Source organism: Colias philodice, chromosome 21, assembly GCF_061535455.1.
Source record: "Colias philodice isolate Cphi_HAF_F1 chromosome 21, ilColPhil1 Martin Lab GWU primary, whole genome shotgun sequence".
NCBI classification, from domain to species: Eukaryota; Metazoa; Arthropoda; class Insecta; order Lepidoptera; family Pieridae; genus Colias; species Colias philodice.
The window spans coordinates 3,276,166-3,296,610 of NC_143106.1; positions in this window are offsets into that span (position 1 = coordinate 3,276,166).

Here is a 20,445-nt window from a genome sequence, read left to right on the forward strand (position 1 = left end):
GCCCTATTTTGAATAGCTCAAAATTTACTTAAAATGGAGCCCATTTTGTAATTTTTCGCCATTTTACCATGCCAAAATAGGGTTTGTTTACTCGCTGAGCGTTCTGATTGGCTAATAAAGGTTAGTCGACCAATCAAAACTCCCGTTACTTAACGAAATATGCACTATTGGGGAAAAAGGCTAAAATATGCACTAACGCCGTAATTAGCGAGTTTTATGCATTTGCATATGCAAATATGCAAATGCATATAATCCGATGTCTAATTATTACACAGATTATCCCAGAATAAAAATAAATATTAAAATTAGGTTTATAATATTTTATTGGTTTTATGTGATATTGAGTTCTAGTAACTATAATAATTGAAGACGAAAACTTACGTTGAGTTTTAACCTATTCAGCAATAGATGTCGCTGTTATGACCAATAGCCACAAGCGGTTGAAAATACGCCGTAGATTCGTTTGACATTTATTTTATGTTTTTAAAATAAATGGAATTTAGAGAAAATATTCCTGTACCTAACTAGCTTAATATCGTGGCTTCAATCGCGGTGGGTGAAAAAAAAAGGTCTGACAAAAACAGCTAATATAACAAATTTTAAGTACTTACCTATATTAGCTGTTTTTGCGAGAAAGATTAATAGACAACCATCTCATAATTATAATAGAAGTACCTATTACACATATTATAGAATCATGATAAACTAGCTTAAACTATTAGTTTAGGATATTATGATTTATGGGACAAAAACGTTCTTTCTCTCCGACTTCCTATAAATAGGTAAGTAAAAATGTAAAACGATTTGAAAGTAGGAAAACGGGATAAAGGTATTAATTATTGTAGGTACCTAGTATCATAAAATATTTTGTCATATTTTATGATATTGAAGGTATTTAGATTGCTTATACCGACTATGAGAAGAAAATTTTCTATCCTCTCGCGTTGCATTTTGCATAAATTATTCCTTGTTTTCAAGTCTAGGCATTCATCATGTGACCTAAAGCAATTCATTAGCATCTAATATTCTACAGTAGCTGGATACTTTAGTTGTCTGTCCTCGTATCTACAGCTTACGTCAATCTCATACATTCGTAGTCTATTCTATTGAACGCTACGCTAACAGAAAGCCACTTGCATAGGGGGGCAGGCATCACATGCATTGGTAAACGTTTCTTATAGACTTATTTTACTAATAAAAGTATTGCACCTGAAATATTTATTAAAATTAAGAAAATACTTTCAAAAGCATTCATTAAGAATGGTCTTGATGGAAATAAATTGCGTTTTAATTCTGTTAATAAGTCTTTAATTTCATAATTACCACCCCAAGAGCAAATTCTCTTGCAACACTGTTGCATTTTGCAGCAGAAAAATGTCATACCAATTACGCTTCGCTATCTCTGTCAGTATACTTATCAAGGTTTTCTTGTTCTTTTTATTTATCTTAAATTCAATCCCTTTGGTATGGCTATCCGATGATATGATTTTTCTATTGAAAAATATAGGAATTCATTTTCAACTACTAGCTATAGCTACCTACTATATATAATATTATTATTCTGTGCTATAAGTTATAACTAACTTATCTACCTATAAATGTAAAATCATATTATACTTAGGTACCTATATAAATAGTCTCTGTTTACAAACCTAGTTCCCTTATATTTTCCATGTCTTACGAAACCCAACTCAAAACAAGAATACGGATAGGTTAATATGCAAACCATATTTTAAAAGTCCAGTTAAACTCTTTCACATTGTCGATGACCATCTTTATCTGTCACGATTTTGGGGTCCAATCCAGATAGCTGTTATTACGTTGTAACGCAAATAAAAATTACCCCTGGGTCAAAACGTGACGATCCAAAACGTCAAACGTCGCATGTCATAATATTTCCCGAAATTATAGCTCTTATTGCAAGGGTTTAAGGTTGATAATGGATACTACAATCTCAAATCGTGATATAACTAAGATGGGTGCTGTAACATCTAAGATAAATGAATGTGTACACGTTTGTGGCCATCTCAGAATAATAATGCATACGTGAGAATGTCACACAGTGTTTTTTCTATGTTTTTAATTCAGCACTTAACTATGAGTTATGTTTTTTAAAGTGTACTTTAGGCTATAAGTGATGACATTTTTTCAAATACTACTCTACATTCATTCAATACTTATGAATAATGTTCTTTCTTTATATTTGAATAATTTTGGCCTCTATTTATACTTTTTGGTGTATTGATTTAACCAATGTACGATTGACGTTAAATCCTTTAAAAAAAAACTTAATCTTACCTAATTATTTACTGCTCTATCTATCCATTTATATGCTGGCAACAAATAAAAAGTGAAGTCCCATGTCCCCTAGTGGGGTAAGGAGCAGATGCATTATACATCTGTTCCACTGATCGATTTTCTTTAGGGACAAGTAGGTGATCAACCTTCTGTGTCCTGCCAGACTGAGACATTTTTTTTTCGTCTCCACCGGGAATCGAACCCAGGATCCTTCGGCTCTACGCTAATGCGTCAACCACTGTACCAAGGAGGCAGTCGGCAACGAATGGTCGATTATAAATTTAGAAGGTAGCCAGTAGGTGGTCAACATAGTAATAATAATGGTAACTCTTTCAATTTTTAATATTGAAAAGGCAGACGTCCATAGTCCCCATAGACCCAACCTACCGATCCACCGAACACCTCCTTTCCATAGCCCAGATTCGTGATTTCCATATTTTGTTATAGTCCTACATTGGCCGCGGACTGCCCAGGGCTGTACCTATATCTATAGTGCAGTCATGGGCAGGCTGCGGCTGGTGTCCCACAACTCATTAAAATTCTCTAAAAGGCCTCTGCGTGTTGGACCTGTGTCCCCACGTAAGCCTCCCAAAGGACCGGTATCTTCCTTCTGGTGATACCCGTGTATTATGGAGATGGTAACGTAAACTAGAATTGCAGTAAAAATGGTAATAAAAGGGATTTTTATCAACAATCTTCAAGTATGAAATGGTAGTTAATTTAATGGCTTTTCTAGTAGGAACGACACACATTACAAGTAGTCAAATAAAAAAATATATTTTTTAATGTTCTTAAAAACGCCCATCTAAAGACGAAGAAATGGAACAATGTAAAGATTTGTATCAATAGTGAAAAACAGGGCGTTTTATGTATATTATTTAAATCGCAAATGAAAGTAAAGGGCTAAAAATTTGCACCATGAATTCTAGTTGCGTATCCAAATTTAATGGGGAAAATTTTTACCTTTTTTACTCTACTGTCTATGACCTAGCTGAAACGAGACTAATTTCAATTGAAGTAAATCTAAAGAAAAATAATAAATTAAGCCACCACTGTACTGCAAAGAAAACGGCCACAAACCAAAACCCCGATAGACAGAACCGCTTGGAAACATGCAAATACTGAAGACTCCCTGTCTTAAATCACAAACGAAGTTACACATAATTTATGTAAACAGAGAATTAACAAGCCGATCTCCCATTCATTATATATCAAGGGCCGTCCCAAGCACAGGTGGTAATGTCAAGACATCAAAGGGACCGCTCACCCCTGTCAATAGCATTGCTTTATTGAATATTAAATAGTGGTTTGTATTGAGATGTTTTTTGTTTTAGATACGTTGACTTGTCTGGTGATGTCAGAATGTTTAGATGTCGGTTAGATGGGATTTCAATGGTTTGTTGATGTTTGCGATTCAGGTAATGTAGAGAACATTGGATATGATGTTACCCATCAAACTGATTTAGGAAATGCCTTCTCAATTGAATTATTTGAGTAAGCTATAAATATTTTCTACTTACGAATTGGAAAACCAATTTTACTATAGAGACAGAGAAGTAGAGATATTGAAAAAAGGTTGTTAGAGTAGAGTGTAATAATCCTTAAATTTAAATTGACCTTGTAATTATCATTATGACACGCTTCCTATAATAAAATTATGACTTGCAAAGACCCTAATTTACAAAATAAAAAATAATCTTAAAGAGGGAGACTTCAGCAAGGGTCATTACACGATTTGTCTAAACATGAAACAATTCATATACCTATTGTAACGATATAACAAAATAGTGTGACGGTATCATTTGCTAGAAAAAACGTCCTAACGACAATATAATAACGTACCACAATATTGAATTAAAACACGTAATATCATTACAAAAATTTAATAGCAACAATAAGCATTAGAAATAATAGGCATACAGCGTATTATTCAATTGACAATATTTTAGGGGAACAACATTAGCCACTTATGAAATTGTTTGGTCCGGTCCGAGCAAATATTTTCAAAATAGGGGTCTCGTATTGTCAAATTGACCGGATGATTGTAAGGGGAGCTCTTAATGTTGCAATGGCTATGGGATTCATCAGTTTTGGGATTATAACAACGCTGACGCAATGCCAACTTTTCGACTGTTGCTGGTCAAATTGTCAGCGAATTTGGTGTAATTTTAAGGACCAACAGCTTAAAGTTCTTCAATGTACCTACAGGTAATGTTAAGAAGGCATTTTTTTAGATAGATAAATCTTAACATAATGGTAACGTAACTGGATTATATAAATCACAACCTATTATATCACAGAAAGAACTGTGGAACTTAATATTTTATCAGCAATCTTATATATAAAAATGAATCGCAAAATGTGTTGGTAAGCGCATAACTCGAGAACGGCTGAACCGATTTCGATAATTCTTTTTTTATTATATTCCTTGAAGTACGAGGATGGTTTTTATGTAGAGAAAACGTAAATATGTACCACGGGCGAAGCCGGGGCGGACCGCTAGTAGTTTATATAATTTGATCTTAAGAGCCCTCGATTGACATTTTATAAACAACACAAATTGTGCATGCAACCATTATGAATATAATCGATTATCGAGATTGTATCGAAAATCTTGCTATAAAAAGAAGATGCTGTGGAAATGGAAACCTTAATTTCCTGTATTATCAAATCTACAACAAAATATCGATAGGTAATAGGCTGAGCGTGGACCTAATATCTAGGCAAATTGGTTTGTTATAGGGTTGCTGTATGGATGAGGTAACCTACTACACCAATTGCGTGATCCAGAAAGTATAAAGCATGCTATGAATGCACACACATCACATCACAATCCAAAAGTCAAGGGTTAAAATAATGAATAATCTAATTCTGCCAAAGTATATAGTTGAGTTAATCACCTGCTGCATATAACAAAACAAGACACGTACCTAGTTAGCACAAACTTATGAAAATCCAAAACAACAAATCTTTTCATTTTAGAAGTTTACACAAGTAACGGTACGCCTTCAATTCTGCCTTCAAAGTTCAAATTAAAGACGTTACACACCAATTACAAGGTTACAATGGCATTGTTACCCAGTACGGTTACGGCATATGGTCCCAATTTGAAAACCACTAACAATTCATCCCGGGCGCGCTTGCCCGACCACAGTGACGTGCCAAACACTAATTATTCATTATTGTGCGTAAAAAACACCACCCCGAGGAGTTTTTGTCGATAATTTGACGTTGCGTGCGCGTTTTTTGCGATGATATTCGATGGGTTTAAGGTGTGTTTGGAGGATAGGTATATTTGTGGTATTGTAATGCAACTAGTGAACTAGCTGTGCCGCGTGGTTACATCAGCGTACGAGCCCTCGGGCAAAAGCAAGTCTTTCTTTAGCTGAATCATATCAATATCATCAAAGTCCGTTCAGTGGTTTTCGGGTAAAAAAGTACCACATACATCCTCACAAACTTTCATGTTTATAATATTAGTAGGTAGGATGAGTTGATAGTAACATAATAAATAAATAAATTCATTCATATTGTAATTTTAAAATATGTTAAATCCTTTCTAATGTCTCCTAGATTATGTATGAAGGTTCCCATGAAAACAAATGATAGAGATGCTACAAGTTACAATTTGCTCTATGAAATTACAACTATATTTATTGCCAGGCTTAGATAGTTATAGATTCAGTCGATGAATTAGGTATACTAAATTGAACTGCCCCGCCTACATGTAGAAATGCATCCTTGGCTCTGTGTAATTAAGTGATAAATTAATATAGAATTTTCCATAAATCATTCGGTAAAAATAGAGATATTATGTTCGAGATCAGAGATCGAGAATCAAAGGACAAATTCGCACTATTATGAAGTTATATCTAGTTTTTCTTAAGTAAAGTGTTTCTCAAAATTACTTAAGTAAATTTGGTGGTGATTTCCAAAATTTATATATTTGTAGGGAACCTGAAAATATAAAACAATAATAAAAAAGTAATCTTCTTATTTGTTTTTTTTAATATCTACCCTTAATAAATAACCCTTAAAATCGTAAGATCCTTAATTCTTCATTTATATGTTTCATATATATAGTACCTACGTGCCTACATTTTATTATCCTAAACAGGAAAAATACGTTATCATTCAAACAAGGAGCAACCGCTATGATACGCTGCAATTTACGATAATTACCATGACAGTAGAAGTCTCCATTTTTTAAAAGAACAATAACAATTATACCCTCTTTGTCATGACATCTGATCAAAGGACAGTTGCGAAAACAATTATCTTATCGTCTTTATGAAAAAACAACGGAAACCTAATAATTATTGGAATTATAAGGTCGATGACAAATTGCAGTTGAAAACAAATGTCACTTGGTAATACAGAAAAAAGTTCGCGGTCATCGGAGTGACAGGTTGTTAAACTTTGCTGTAAGAATACATTTTTAAAAATTCACTGGAGCAAATACAAAGAAATTTAATAACAGATCAAAATGGGCCTAGTTAATTAATGAAATTGCTACCCACATTACTATGCTATAATGATAATAGGCTACGATTATAGAGCGTAAGTGAGAAATAAGATTGTAAGCGTATGTCTTACTACGAAACAAACAATGCTATACCTAACACGAGATTCAATATCGAAGATCTTCGCAGCAAATATTAGGCATACCTACGTGGTAAGTATAGGTATAACTGAAGTGTTGTACCTTGGATATTGGAAATGTACTCAATTAAGCACTTTTCATTAGCCTCTACCTTCTAAATTTGATTGCAATTTGACATAATTCAACCTTAGGTACTATATCTATATCTAATCCCTGATCGTCAGGTGTTAGATATGGACATGACATGGTTAGTACGGACACTACCTACTGCTAGTACTCAGGTATTTGCTCTTGTCGGCTATTTGCTCTTACAAATATTATGTTTATTCATTCAACTGGTGTCGTTGATATTATAGTCAGCCTTTTTCATATCCTACTACCGGATTAAGGCATAGGATCGTTACCTCATTATAACATAGCAAGTCCTTATAAGTGTTAATAGATTCTTCATACATTATAATCTGTCGAAACATGAAAGTCGGATCCTCTTCATAAATGTTTTTAATTAACTTTGCGTATTAGGTACATTGTAGCAAGCAAAGATACCGTCACGTGAAAAAACATAATTCAATTAATTAATTTGCAATTTATGTTCTTATTAGTAAGATATTCGTGGTCATGTCGTTTTTATGCTGTGAATAGGTTATGAATTCATAATCATGTTATAGTGGTATCATCTTATTAGGAAGGATTAATAGCATAATGAAGAGATGAACTCAGGTAGATAAGTAGGTACGTATGCAATATACATAATGTTTTATATTCAGTTCATGCCTGGAAAATTCATTTAGTTTAACAAGTGGAATACCTATAGCTTTTGTTGTTTCTTTTGTCATAATAGTATTCTATAACGAAACATGTAAATAAATCTAGAATAAAGAAAAAACTAAGTCCTAGTTTGTCTTGTCCTGTTTAAGCAATTGCGCTTTTTATTTATTGGTATAATTAAGATTATTCCTCATTTCGATTTCATTATAAAAATCAATGCCAAACAGATGTTAGACCGAACGTATCGTAACGTTAAATAGTAAATGAAATAAAGAAATTTATTCTTTCATATCACGTCCGATGAATGGCGAAACAGAGGGTTGATTGCAATCAAGCGAATCAACCCTTATTGGGTTTTGTAGCGGATCCGCGGCACGCAGTATGTATTTGTTTGTTAACTGAACTGTTTGCTGCGGCTATTATCTGCCAAATACATGGATGTAGATAGAACTAGATGTACCATTTCATAATAGATGTGCTTATTTTGGTCAGTACTAAACTATAGGGTAATTGCGATGTAAGTCTTGTAGTAGGTACTTAAAACGATACTGTGTTCCAGTTAAAACTATCTTATCTATGTTGTTTTTGATATACCTAAAAGCTGCAGTAATACGTGCTTTTACATCTTTTCATTTGTTTATAGAGTCAGAAATGATTTACATACGCTAGGTATAGTAACATAGCTAGGTACCTACCTATAGAAGATTTGTATTAATTTTCTATCCATTTGGATATAAAAGATAGAGCTTTAGGTTTATTAAGCTTCAAATCATTACGAACTTCCTTAGACAATGTAGTTTTATTAACTTGGGTTAATGTGGACAGAGTTTTTGCAAAATATCAAAGTCCGGCATTGCTCTAGTTAGCTAAATAAAGCGGCGGTTTTTCCTCTTAACAACAATCGAGGTCTTTAACTTAATAAAGTTATATTTAAACCATTTAGCTACGTTCTAAAGTGGGCTTCGTTATTATAATGATTTTATGTTGTCGTCTATGAAAATAAGCAAAGCTTTTGCTATGGAAGCTATTAGTAAATAAAAAAAAAATCGTTTATTACTGTTTACCACATTTGTGTACAGTATAATACCAATATGAGTAGGTACCCAAACACTTTCAAAAATACTTCACCTCATTAATTTTCTAGAAAATGTACGATGGTAGGTAAACGTCATGATTGTGTTCTCACGATAGCTTCAGTTTCATTTATTACTTACTACTTCAATGGGTCATAAAGCCATAATTTATCCCAACGAAATTATAAAAAAAAACCATCACTAAAACACCTAATAAGAAAATATGCACCTTCCAGTATTCTACAGTTGCGATCTTCGTCGCTAGAGTTTATTTTATTTTTATCTAACGATTTATCAATTTTTATTGTCTCAATCGTCCTCAAGCAGTAACAATGTGTATGATTTGCTATTGTGGTGTAATTTCAACGGGAAGACAGAAGCACTTGATAACAAAACATGATGCTATTTATGTACGTTGGATTTATGGTAATCCGGAGGCACTGTCGTAAAATTACGTGCTTTTACATTATAAAAGTAAACGAGGTAATTGAAATTTTATATGCTATAAATTGTTAATTCTAGTTCTTCTGTATTTTTAACTTTTTTATTTTTATTTCAGGTAGGTTAATAATGGTATGACTGATAAGTTATATGTATATGATGATTTCAGAAACGTAATGACAGAAATAAACCTCGATTTAATTGAGTAGGTACTAAGATTATAGTTAGGTTAGACTAAGAACGATATTACTACCTATAACACTTAAACGAGCAAGAGGACGATCAGACGATTCAGCCGATATCACAAAATACTAATCTTATAAAGCTGAAGAGTTTGTTTGTTTGTGTGAATGTGAAGTACTGGTCCAAATTCTTCATCACGCTAATGACCAACAAGAGCGGAACACTGCGGGTAAAACCGCGGGGCACAGCTAGTAATAAACATATTCTGAAAATTAAACATAAGAAAAAGTGCATATTATGTTGAAAAGCAATCGGATTATCATAATAACTCCGTGGTAAGTTACGGATGAGGTCTCATTAGGACCACATCTGTTCATCTCAAAACTTGTTCATCTCATTTGTATCGTGACGCACAAATCGCTTGCAATACAATGATCACGAACGGATTGTAACCACTTCCTTTAACAACTAATTATTTTACCTTTTACGGAGTTCAAAATATCAATAAATAGGTAGATACTAAATTTATTCTGATTAACAACAAATGTCTAATTCAGTAATTTTTATGAGCTCAGTGAAATTGATCGTCTAAATAAATAATTTAAGAAAGTTTCATACTAATTAATATTCATAGATACCTTCTTAGCGAAAATAGCGAATAATAAACAAATATTTCAAGCGAACATGATGATGAACATGAAATTTGAAATGTTTTAATCTAATTTTGATGTAATTGGTTTCCTACATGAATCAAATAAAATACAATAGACATAGACACACGATCACGTATGGGAAAATTTCTACATGAAACATCAAACACGACATTATAGACTACAGGCCCGTGTTGAAAAAATTATGGGTCATTTGACCCACCAGGTGACCTATCTAGAACGATATAAGAGCATAAAATAATAAGATTCAGCACTATGACGTCACTTGTAAGCTGTCCACCTGAGTGCAGATGAGAATTCGAAGGTTCAGGTAGAGATTTTCTCCCCTTGTCTCCATGATTTTTGTACGGCGTTGCGGAATAATTGATTAAAAGTAGTATAGAAATAGTATGACACAGATGCCGTACAAAATCAAATGACCAAATTTACCCCGGCAACTGTCGAAAAATAAAAATAAATTCCGACTTTGTGGACCACCATTTTTGTACGGCATCTGTGTCATACTATTTCTATACTGCTTTTAAGCCATTATTCCGCAACGCCGTACAAAAATCATGGAGATAAGGGGAGAAAATCTCTACCTGAACTTTCGAATTCTCATCTGCACTCAGGTGGACAGCTTACGAGTGACGTCATAGTGCTGAATCTTATTATTTTATGCTCTTATATTATTCTAGATAGGTCAGGTGGTGGGTCAAATGACCCATAATTTTTTCAACATGGGCCTGTAGTCTATTACAAACAAGTGTTAATTTTCTTACAAACCCGGTTATGTCACCAGTTTTAAATAATTTACGCAATAACAATCTCGTTTAAACTGTTAAACATTTACCTATAATATCATCATCCTTTTAGCTCTCGTTTGCAATCTGGTGTTTTGCTCAAAAGCCTGTGGTTTTTCTCCAACTTTATTACCTTTCATTGTGTTATTGTTGAAAATTGTCGCGGCTTTGTGTTCCTTCGGAGTGATAATTTAACATGTCATTGCGATTTCTTTGTGCGAAACAGTTGTTACTTGCTATTCAATAAAAATAAAATATTCTTTAATGAAAGTGTAAAGAAAGCTTTTTATATTTTAAAATTATTTCGTGTATTTAAAATTTCAAAAAATATGTTATACCTAGTCATTTGAAAATTTAAAAACTCTTTAAGTATTTGAAAAGATGATATAATAAACGGAAACTGGTTTTTAACAAAATGTGAACGAAATCATTATTTAATCCTGGGTCGTTTAATTCCTTACGTAATAGCACAGACTAATAATAATATACTGCGTATACAAGTAATAGTGAAAAAAATTAAACCATTAATATTATGATTACGATCAATATATTGATGTTTATATCACCACAGAATATTGCCATAAACCATCTCTGTTGTGATCAGGAAGATAAGAAGAACTAATAGTTATATATTTTTATAAAATAACTATTGGAAAGATAAGTAATAAGACTACACAAAACAAAAGAGCCTATAAAAATCTGCAAGGAAAGGTGTTGACGAGACCCCGTGCCCCACAAAGGGTCACGCGATTGGCTTATATTATATGCCATCTCTTTTCACCACATATAATGTACATATCCATGAGAGATCCGGTAATAATACTTCATTATAAATTCCTTGAGTACTGCACAGGTCGGCCATGCATTCAGGTTTAAATTTATGGCTCACAATCCCGTCTGAAAAGTGGGCGTAGCACGCACGCGAGGTAAAAAATTGAAATAAATCATATTGTATGTAACTTGTTACGGAGACAGTATGGTATGGTGACATGAGGTTTTTGTTCGAGATAACAATATACTATTTTATTTATAATATGTAATTGTCCACTGAAATTCTACGAGATAGGAGTACCTATGAGTTTGTTGCATTTGTCCTACGTTGTTGACTGAAAAAAAGATGAACATTGAACAAGGTGCCTTTACGTTTCAAGTTCAATAACCGTTTTCTATGAAATAATATTTTTACGGTTATAGACACTGCTGATCAATTGGATGTTAATTGCATGTTGACATGCTTAAAAAAAATCAGAGACTGAGGTAAAAACCTTCCTTATTTAGGTGAAACTTGAAAGGAATGGGCTTATAAAAAAATCTTGAAAATCTGAAGTAATTGCATCTTAACCTTTTCATAAGAATATCATAAATTAGCAATTTAGTTGTAACTAGCTTTCCGCCCGCGGCTTCGCCCGCGTTATCAAAGAAAAACACGTTCCCGTAGGATTTCTGGGATAAAACCTATCCTATGTCCTTTCTCGGGTATCAAAATATCTCTATACCAAATTTCATGCAAATTGGTTCAGTAGTTAAGGCGTGATTGAGTAACAGACAGACAGACAGAGTTACTTTCGCATTTATAATATTAGTATGGATTAAAATATTAAAAACAACATCTTATCCACATAAAATCGACTGTCAAACTAACACTATCAACATTGCAACCATTTGCTCTATAATTCCTAAAAAGTTGAAAGAAATATAAATCCTTAAATAAAATACCAACACCATACGCCATAGCAAGTTGTTAAGTATATTAATTTAGCCATAATAAGTCATGGATACCCTGTATTGCTTGCTGCTACGTGAGAAAATATGAAAAACTTAGCTATTGCCTATTTAAACGATTAATTAATAGATTTGATTCATTATTTGTGGAACAAAATACTTTATATAAGAATTTCACCATACTTTAGGCCACCATGTGTGGTCTACCCCTACTATGGGTGCGTAAGTATTAATTAAAATTATTGTTTTTCGTCTTGACTGTGCTCATTGTGTTCATTGAATTTACTGTTATTTATTTTGTGTTGTTGAAGAGAGATTTTAAAATTGGCTGTGTTGAAATATTCTTTAATGAGCAATTCAAAATTCTTTTACTACTTTTCCTCCTACAACAGACTGACAATCCGGTAAGATATACTCATGGCATGTGGTATTTTCAGTTTCAGGACGTTATCATTGTGATACTTTAAAATGCTTTAAAACACATGGGTTTGTAATCGAATTAATTAATTAAAGAAGTGTAGTATAGTCCTTTTCATTTTGTACAGATTGAATTTCTTTATATATTGCTTTAACAATGCTTATAAGGTATCATTTTAAGAAACTTATAAGGTACTCGAAAATCGAAATCTTACAGATTCCTTAAAATCAATGATTTCATGGTCCACACATTTAAGCACTATTACAAATATATCCTTTGTGCTCACAGGATAAATTGAAATAACATTTTTATATCACCGGTAGACAATGGTCAATTCAGTTTCAGTCTCTGAATTTCAGGAAGATGTAATTACATTTTTTCCATTAGTAGCTTTTCATCAAGCGAAGACCTTAAGGCTTAAGTTACATACTTTATACTTTATAAGTCCAAATAGGGACACGATAGCAAGGCATCATAGTGTAGGGCAGAGGCGGCTCGCCCTAAGGAGCGCTGGTGCAGTGAACTCCCATAAATAATTATAATAAAATCATACTCCTTAATTTAATCATTAACATTAATTATTACTATTTAAAATCAATCGTAATCTTTAAAACTACTGTTAATACCAATGAATATATCCATCATTCCATCATCCCATACACCTGTATAATACCTACTGTATTATGTAACGCGCGAAGCGGTGCGCTCACGATTGTGCTCCAATGAAAAAAGATTTAGTACATTTCCTAATACGAAATCCAATAGGAGTGAAAGAGAGGGTTTTACTAGAGCCCTGCGCGTGAAACAAAAGATTTTCTATGGAAAAGTAGCAAAATTCGGAGCGCCGCACCCGCAAACGTTGCCGGTTCGTTTTTACCGCCCGGCAGGACAGCGATTGCGCGCGATGTTGCCAGTTTCCACTTCACTACATAGTATAAAACAAAGTCGCATTCTCTGTCCCTATTTCCCTATGTCCCTATGTCCCTTTGTACGCTTAAATCTTTGAAACTACAAAACGGATTTTGATGCGGTTTTTTTTAATAGATAGAGTGATTCGAGAGGAAGGTTTATATGTATAATAACATCCATTAAATAGTGGAGAAGTACTGTTATTTTTGAGGTTTCTAATGTGATGTCGTAAATAATTACATTTTTTCCGCTTACATTGCAAACGCAGGCTGAACCCTACGAGTTTTATCAAAATAATGTACTAAGTATTGTACACATTGAAAAGGTCTACAGAAAAGTCCGCGATGGCATATGTCTATCTCTTATGGATTACCCACAATAACTTTTTTTTGTCATTTACTTTTTACGTCAAATAATGGCTAATTTTCGAAGCGATTTAAACCAATACAGCATTAATCCATAACCAATTAAATACCTTGAATACATTGTTCATTTAATATAGATCTATATGGCCCTTTACACCGTATGATTTAAGTGAATATTTTCGAAGATATTACAGATTTAAAAATTGCGGGATGTACCGTTTGCAGCGGTACCGGCCGGCCGGGCCGCTATGTTTTTATATACAACGTTAAAAGTTTTTTTGTAGTGTATTATATGTATCAGCATTGCACCCGTGCGAAGCCGGGGCGGGTCGCTAGTCTATAATATAAACAAACACTCGAGTCAACTTCAATGCACGCGCGCGATTCATGCAATTTTCTAATTAAAATTATAAAATACGTGTTGAAATAGCCTGTAGTTATCAGTATTACTTGCGAGTGTTAAAATGAACAATAATAATTATAATGTGGCGTTCATTAAAAAGTGTGATAAAACGTTACAAATTCGGCTTGAATGTAAAGCTAAGGGACCGCCACGGCCTGAACTTGATCTTACGCAAAAATGTACGACAAAAACGAAAACATATACGCGTGTGTTTAAACCTGAACAATATGTGAAAACACCGTGGTTGTGTGGTTGTGATGAAAGCAACAAACTATTTTGTTTTCCGTGTCTTTTATTTAAAGCGGGCGCGGCCGGCGGAGGTGAGAGTGCTTGGACTGAAACGGGCGTTGACGACTTAGCTCATCTTTCAATCAAGATGAAAAAACATTCACAATCTCGGTACCATTTGTTGAATGAACTGCAATTGGCGTCTATCGGTCTTGTCGCTTTAAGTTATAGATATTTTTGCACACCAAAAAGAAAGACGTATCACGTATGCATTTTCTTTATAAGTAATTTTTTGATAAATTGTACCTACTGCTTTACACCATGTATTTTCAGTGTTTTATTTCAAGTGAACACCCATAAAATTTTATCACGAGCCGCCTCTGGTGTAGGGTAGGCGTAGAAGTCATCTAAGTGAGATCTAATAGTACGGGGCAGCGCAGGGCCCGCTCTCGGCATACCAGCGCTATCATGGACTCGAAGTACATTCTTACAAACGCAATTAGTGGCAATAATTCCGATAAATACCGCATGTCAGCTCGACACGGATTCTTATCTCTGCACTACGGTATTTATTAACTGACATGTGTACCGCTGCTTTTTAATTATGTGTAATGTGCCCAACCAGGTTAATGCCGATCAACAACTTTAATTACGAGTAAATCTTTTTTGGTACACACATTGTGCGTGTATTACGCATTTACTTTGCGCAAACATAATCATTAAATTAATGTTGGACACTTGTTACTTTTTGTTGGTCAATGTAATGTACAGGCATCGAGGTATATAATATAAGGTAACTTATTATCTTTTTATGTTCTGTAGTTTACTATGGTACAAGCAATGTATGGTTATTCGATTGTGTATGATTCAGAACTGATCAAAATTGTACAGTATTGACTTCAATTGATGTTGAATTAAATAAATAACTATTTTCTTATCTAGCATCAAAAAAAGAGCTTCCTTTTTAGTTCGTTAGAAAATAAAATAACTATGCATCATACGTTTAATTACCTAGTCTATGCAGAGAGCTTGAGTCCTCCGGAACATATCCCCAATATCATACTTCTGTTTATTATCCACCCTTGTTAGAGCACTATACTTTACTTACTTTGTTGCAAACAAAACTGACTTCTTTCTACAAAATATCACGTCATTACCTCAAGTGTAAGTAGTAAAATTCACTAAAACCAGCGCACAAGTGGTGAAAGCACCTCGACTCCCTGCTCTTCACCGAGCGATATGACTAAAGACAATTAATGCATACTCCTGATTATTTTCGGATACCTTTATGGAGCTCTTATAAAAGCTATCTTGTTGAAAAACCAATTAATAATAATGTTTCTCCCTAATAAACACTCGGCTAAGAAAGGGTTGGTTATGAATTGAGGCGCAGAATTTTTGGATAGCTGCCATTGTCAGACCGACGGAATGACACTTGTGTCAAGCGTCTCGGTATTTTGGAAGATGCATTCAACTTGGGGTTTTAAAAAGAGTAACATTTTATAACTAATTGCCTCTTACGTGGGTGCATTTAGAAAAAAATTTGGGGGATATTGTTTTTCGAGATCTGCGACAATTTCTGCGGTGCAAATTGAATGGGACGGGTTGGAAAATTGTTGAAATTTAGAGATACTGCTTCGAGTGGTGTACTTGATGGCGTAGTTATGTCATAGAAAAGAAATTAGAGGGAACGCGTCATAGCTTACAATTACCTGCCAGCCGGAGTGCTTGCGCTCGAGTGTGGAGATGGTTAAAGAAAAATTCTCTAATTACGTGGAAATAATTGGTGTTCCTATTCACTGGGAATGTGGAATTGACAATACTTGAAATTAATGCGTGAGTATTTTGTTAAAATTTCCACTTGAGGTCTTAGAATTTCAGGAGAGTAATTATACGACCTGAGGCTTTTGTGCTGATGAGAGATGAACAACAGAATTGAACAATACTGTACGTCGTTTTAAATGTATCTAAGTATCATGGAATTGGCAGACAGTGGAAATTTTTTAAATTAATTTTTTTTCTCTGTAAAAATATTTCATTGCATATAAAGATTAAAAAGAATATTTTATTAAATATATCAATAATATTTTTCTCTGAATATAATTAAAACGTTCTCAATATTTGATAAAAAAACTGAAAATAACCTCTAAGGTTTTGGCGCGAAAAAGTTTCGTCGCATTGAAAAAGTTGCGCGCGCAGGTTTCAACGCAAGTGAAGTTAGTTGCAGGAACGTAATGAAGAGCAGATAGAAGTGTTCATTGAACTTTAAGTACTCTCGCATAATCTATGCGATTATTGAAAAAAAAAAATGTTTGGTGATATTTTATACAATTATATTTTTAGAAAGCGTGCTGATTATGTTTTTACTATTTTTAATTTTAATCAACAATTTTACTCATTTGTATATAAGTCATTATGTGAGAATTGAAACATTTACAGTGAATCCACTGTAAATGTTTCAATAAAGATATATTGAAAAAGTCCGCAATTAAATAATTTTACCATAATATTATCATATCCTGTACCTACTAGGAACTATTTAACAATAATATCTATACCTAATAACTTAAGCCAATAATTTTTCTTTGCAAAAGTTAGTCTAATATTTAGTAGATAGACCTCTCATAGATTCTTATAATTATTATTAAAAACTGTAGGTATCACTTAGTAACAGTTTTAAACAATTATTGTAGACAATTTTTACTTGTCCACTTTCACTTCACAACAAATTGCCATCTCCGCTGTATTATATCACACAATAACATCAGAAATAAATAACAAACACTATATATTTCGAGTTCAACTTGAACTTTATCACAAAAGAGATAAAAATGGTTCACAGTTGTTAGTTTTCTAGAGTGCAGTTACATTGTAAGACGAGCTACAAATTGGCAAGACGTGAATATTTCAGCGGAACACAAAGGCGTGGAGTGGTCGTCAACTTTTCTGTTTTACGGGCTTTTTCTTACAAATTAACTAACCTTTTCTTATACGGGCCTATTTTTGACTGTCTTGAAAGTTTGAATAGTTTGGAGAACTAAGTTTGTTTGAAGGGTTGATCGAATATAGATAATATGGCTTAAATGGTAATTAATTCCTTCTATGGTTAGACTTGTTTTATAAATTTTCAAAATAACAAGTTTATTAACCAAATTATTATATACCTAGTTAACATTTGGTTACAAAAAAAAGTACCTATAGGTATACATCCTATATATTTAAAAATAATTGATAAAGGTAACGAAGGAATAATTGGAGGTATACCTATATTACAATTTTTTTAAACAATCTCTAAATATATTTTCAGTCTAATACTTAGTAGCATCACTGAAGTTTTCAATAGTCGTGTAAAATAATAAGCTCTCAGAAATGTTTACCAGATTTTAAAGAAAAGAGAATAAAGAGAAAAATGAGAATTAATTAAAGTCAGAAGTGGACAGTTGTTTAATATAAGTCCGAAAGCATGCAAAGTGTAATATTGGGCTAAATATTATTTATTTACTGGACGTGGAATGTGCAACTACAATTTACGACTAAAGATGTAGGTAATGTATGTTTAAAAATTAAAAAAAGAGGATGAATTACAATTTACAACATATAGGTAAATTAAATAAATAAATGATACGTGACAGCATGAAAAGCTATTGTTTGTTAATTTATGTCGTTTTTTCTCGTAGTAAAATTAAACTATAATGATAAAGTAGTACCTAATTGTAATTTGTAGTGTAAATTGTATAGGTATTAGATGTTTTATCTCTGGTTAAATTTGGCTTTAAATTTCCATTAAATGTGTTAAGTAATTGAAATTAAAAATAAAACTACCAAGTAAATTACGTCATTCTCAATTCCACCACAGACTACCTACTAAATAACTATGTTAATCAAGTTATGACAGACATACAAATTATGTGGGTAACATAATATGTCAGGAAATTATGTCTATAAATAGCTCAATTCATCGACTATTGGTTAACGTGAATTAATTAGTTTTTAATTTATTCGTTCTTTCTTATATTAGGTTATATTGGAACGCCTCAAGCGGTAAACGTATGTATTTTTTTGATGTAAGTATGAATTTCCTAAATTTACAGACTTTAACTAAAAGATTTTATAAGATCATTAAAGATTACAAAATGAATCTTTTTTAATAACTATTCGCAAGATAGGTAGAGATACCTAGATAGATTTCAATATTACCTACGCTTCTAGAAACTGAAGACATAATTAACAATTTTAGAATTCAATCGTTGGTCTATTTGCTAATAATAATTAATGTTTGTAATATCAAGTTAGGTGTACCTGTATATTGAAATTAATTAATCCGGTGATAATTTAAAGAAAAATACTAACATGAAATCGAACATGCAACCAGTAAAAACATATTTCTCTGAAAAATAACTTTCGTAAAATCAACCATATGAATCCAACATGTTATTTTACAATTTATGTTTTTAAATTAAGCTTCCAAAGTAAACAAGAAATTGATAGATATGATTATTTTTATCTAAAGACTTTTTAACGGATTTTAAACGCGATTTATTCACATCACATGTTATTTTCATGATCTGTAATCCCCTTCGCGTCTCCAATCTTAACTCCCAGCTGATAAATAATGAAAACTCATTAACACTCCACTTGTACACCCGACTCTTCACACGTACACGCTTTGTCTGAAAAGTTCTAAACACACATTGACATTTTGACACTAGAGCTTTCTTTGCAAGCCCCTTTAGTAAAAATTTACACGCATTGTCTAGTTGAGATTGGAAATGTGAAGGCTTTTAAATTTAAAATACTGTTTCTTGTATGGAATGAGAAAAAGACAATAAATTTATGATGAACTTGTGTGTAATCAAGACTTTTAATTTTATTTTTTGTAAATTGTAACTTGAAGAATATCCACCCTTAATCTGTGAACTTTAAAGCAATAGGTGTATCATTTGTTTAAACATTATAAAAACTACACATTAAATTTCTATTCTGATATTTCAAGCTTGTACTCACATGAAAAACCAAAACCGAAACTGCCGCGAAAACTTACAAAATGGCGACCTGTCAGTTGCAGTTGGCGCCAAATTAAACGGTGTCGTATCATATCGCGCTTTGATCTCTTCGCTCCTGAGTGTTTGTTCAGAGTCTGTCTGTTTGTCTGGTTGAAAGGACCCCGTGAATGTGAGGGCACGTTTCTTTCAATAGGAGATTTATATCAGCCGAGATTTAGATCGTCACTATAGCGTCGCAATTTGTGGATAGTAGATACTCTGATAAACGGCGAGCGAGGGTTCAGAAGGCCTTTATATTTGTTTCTTATGTGTTTTCCTACATGTGTGGTGTGTATTGCGAAGTGATTTCGATGTAGGTTCTAGCTATATTACAATATCTACCAGAACATTAAAATCTCCACGGTTCATGGTTTCGATTTTAACCTTTCAAGTGTCACCTGTCACCGTTCAAGTTTCACCTTTAAAGTGTTACATATCAGAAATATTGCTAAAATAATCCAGAAAATCAACACATTGTTGCTGTTAATCATAACAGATCATATTGCGTGTAAACTAATATTTGACATAGCATTGTGTTA